Source organism: Amphiura filiformis, chromosome 5, assembly GCF_039555335.1.
Source record: "Amphiura filiformis chromosome 5, Afil_fr2py, whole genome shotgun sequence".
Classification (NCBI taxonomy): domain Eukaryota; kingdom Metazoa; phylum Echinodermata; class Ophiuroidea; order Amphilepidida; family Amphiuridae; genus Amphiura; species Amphiura filiformis.
The window spans coordinates 12544832-12549132 of NC_092632.1; positions in this window are offsets into that span (position 1 = coordinate 12544832).

A 4301-nucleotide genomic window follows, 5' to 3' on the forward strand; every position below is an offset into this window, starting at 1 on the left:
CTGGGGGAAAAGGTTGGCACACTTTGCCTGTTTTTTGGTATATATATCTCTGTCCCATTCCCCTAATTCAATGTTGGACCAAGCCATGTTGTCAATGTTAGTGTAAGTGTGCCAACTATATTTTTCAAGGACTGTGGATGAGTTGGTGAGTATCGATTTTAATTGATAAGTTCAACAATATTGCAACCCTGTATAGCGCTATTATGTGAACAAAATATAGGAATATTTCCCTTCAAGATGGTGGTTGATCTAAAAGACAGGTGCCTTCTTTGATCTGTTCTTTAATTGTACCTTTATTTTGTAAAGAAAATGTTTTCAATTTGTTCCTTTTACTAATCACCTCCTTAGTAGACCAACTTTCCCACCCGTAGCTCTAAGTGGGTCAATTGGAAAAGTAATGTAAACAACAACACAAAATTAAATACAACAATTCTTCATTTGAAATTACAGAATAATTATTCTTTATTTGAAATTACTAACTTGATAGCAATTGAGGATGGAAACAAAAAAATAACACGTTTTTAGAGGAAATGTGATGGAACACATAACATAACAAATTTGGATTTTAAATATTTGTTTTCTTAAATTCAAATTGGATTTGAAAACAGAATTTCAATGTGCAACTCATGGGATAAGTGAATGCCAGTACTCAACATAACATGCTGAATTCATAATCAATCCTTACAATATGCGATACACATTGAATGCACTCTCTACAGCTTAGTCTTTAGGATAGGTATTTACCCAGGGAGGAGAATAAACAAATTGGAAAAAAGTCATTTTTATTTAAATCTGATTCTTATTTTGCTAATTCTAATCCTAAAGCTTCAGACTGGTAGTCCTTATTTTGAGATTTTCCCCTTCTTGTAGCAATATCCCAAGTTACATCTTAAAAGGGTGTGTATAGCTGTGTATCACCCTGTATCATGTACTACATGGCTGTGTTGTGTGGAACTAATCTGTAAATCAGTGAAAAGGGCCACTTGGTAGATGCAAATACTTCTAAAAAGATAAGATGACTACCAAGGTGTTGCAGATTTACATGGCTTTAAGAGCATCTATTATATCCATGGTCAGTATAACTAAATTGGTGGTTATGGTCATAGCAAATGGTTTACACAATTTCAAAGCAGCGGTGTAGTACATGAAGTTTGATACAGCCTGTTTAAGATATATCTTACGATATTGTTAGGAAAATTTCTGCCCTGATGTCTTGCCTCCTGTATGGAAATGGTACAATTGTATGTATCCTTTATGTGTTGCTGAAGAACAGAAATATCCACCAATAACCAATAAGCCAAACTATTGATGACTAAAACATATTTTTTTAAATGAACATCAACTGAAACTGAAATACGCTTTATGTTTTGAAACATATATAAGAATTCCTTTGGTTACATTATACTGTATACAGAGATAATACGTAAAATATACAATTACTTAATATTTGTTGGCATTTTTAGCAAGAAACTGATGGTAGTAGGACCTCAAGTAGCCCATGTTTGTCATGATCATACAATTCAATGGGGCAAGTAGCAGTCAAAATTTACACAGTCTGTTTAATAGGATTTCGGGTAATAGTTAATTACATTGCTTTTTTTCAGTTCTGCAACTTACTAATTCATTTTGGGTGAAAACTTTGATAAAACCTTTAACTGTAATATGCCACACGCTTAAGGGGGTACTACACCCCTGGCCAATTTTGTGCCTATTTTTGCATTTTTCTCAAAATTATAGCACATTGGTGATAAGTAAGATATGTATATTATAGGGGCAAGGACTACAACTAAAGTACTGACAATTCAGCAACTCAAAGCAAGTAGTTATTGATTTATTGATCAAATATTGGGGTTCCCTTATTTTTGACTGTAACTCCACAACTGTTGTCTGTGCTGAAATAAAATTTCCAGTGCAGTAGTTGTAGTCATTGCCCCTATAATATACATATATCTTACTTGTCGCCAATGCGCTATAATTTTTGAGAAAAATGCAAAAATAGGCACAAAATTGGGCAGGGGTGTAGTACTTAATGCAATCTGCCTCCACACATTACGTAATCAACACAAAGCTTTTGTGAGGATTATTGAGTGGATAAGAAATTGACAGTGGAGGATACGAAGGACACGCCGATTGTTAGTTGTCAATCATGAATTGCCGCAATGTATTAATATTTTACTACATGGCATTCCATAAACACCAAGACAAATTATGCCGTATTTTTCCAAAGATCATCTCATATGAAGTAAGCTGAATGCGATCTGTACTTTTGTAACATTCCGATCGCTTTTGATCACCTATTATCGGCGAATTTGCTTGAAAACACGTGAGTTCATGTTGTGTAAACATAATTAGCATAGACACAAATGAAATTACAATGCAATACAATGCAATTTGAATGCGCAGCAGATCTATAGAAATAACCTTGCCCGGTTTTATGCAGAATTAGACCCTGTCTGAAAGAAACCCAATGTCAACACCTATAAATGTGCTATATACAAATAAATTGGTGATAGTATACGGATTCATTCAAATCTGAATATACACCATTCTATACACACATGGCTGGATGTTATTTGATGTGTTTGAGATCCCTACACCTCCTAAGGAACACTTGTTCTTAATCTTTCACAGAGGAAGTATATATTTCAAATTGAATCACCTTAATGGGTGACTCCATTTGGAATATACACCCCTGTGTGAAAGATTAAGGTCATGTCTTCCAAAGAGTGTGTATGGATTTAAAATGGAGTAGCCCTTTGCACACCAGTCTGAACACAAAGATGAAAACATTGCCCAGTCCAAAGGCATTTCAGAATTAACCAAGAATAGGCCAATTTTGAAGAAAATAAATGTGACCAGATGTACTCAAAGCCTAAGACACAATGAGATTCCTCTTACTAGGGAGGAGCAGTTGCTTTGCCTGATTAACTTCCAACATCTAATAAACAGTCTGGCTCATATTGGCTACACTCAAAACCACTTGTCACTATCAACTGGAGTATCATTCAGTGTCAGTGGGAGTGCTGATAAGATGATATAGGTGAAATGTGTCAGGCTGCTAATGTTCAGGATTGCCATCATGATTGGCTACTGCATGATAAATAAAAGTATTGCTTATTGTTCTTGATGCAAGATTTGTAATAAAGTTGCCCATATTCAAAACTGCCTATTTGTTTTAAATCTTAAATCCATTTATTATCAAATAGTACAAATGTATTTATTTTCTGTTAACCAATATCATAGTGTCTATGACAACACAATTTTTCCAAAACATGATTTTACTGAAATTGATCAGTTATTATAGGAATCAACAAACTCCTTTCTGCAAATTGGCTGATTAAATGTCACAACTACACCATATATTATTTTGCAACATTTTGAGAACGATATCATACATGTATAAATATTTGTGAAGCAAGATGTTACTATGTACAGCTCTATACATGGTCATGCATGAAGTGATATATTGTGTTTTCCAGTTGAAATCCATACACCCCCTATAGAAGACATGACTTTCAACTGCCACACAGGGAGTGTGAATTTCAAGTGAGGTTACCTGAATGAGCGACTCCAATTGAAATCTACACCGCTTGTGTGGGAGATGAAGGTCGTGCATTTAGTATCTGGCATAATCAGTGCATGTTGTGATTATCTTGAATTCATCTGCACATACCGAATTCAATTTACCCTTACCCATATCAATATCAACAATATTGAAGCTGATCTAAGTATATTGTAGCTCTGAAGACACCCAATCATAACTATACGTACAACTAAATGTAGCATAGATTAGATACACACACAGTGAAAGTCATGCATAAAATAGAGCATAAATGATTTTTAAGTATATTTTGTCATTTGCATGCATGCATGCAATTCAAATCATACATGCAATAGCTGCATTTTTAACTTTGTTGCACTGTAAGATGACTGGTCCATGATACCCGTTCTAATTGACATGCTTCCTGCATCAGTCACCTTCAAAGAGTTAAACATGTTATTATATATGTGTACATCCATATCAAAAGCGATGCACTTATCGGCTGCTACATGTGTCTCATTTCACATAATAGCTAGGAATAAATACCAGACTCATCTCCGAAGTGGAGGTCACTTCAAATCATCCCAAGTCACATGGTTTAGGAATACAAAGAACATTCATTATACAAGTTGACTTGGGGATGATTTGAAGTGACCTACACTTGAGATGAGTCTGGTATTTATGCTAACTATTATGTGAAATGAACACATGTAGCAGCCATTAATGCATCGCTTTGATATGGATGTACATATATGATTCT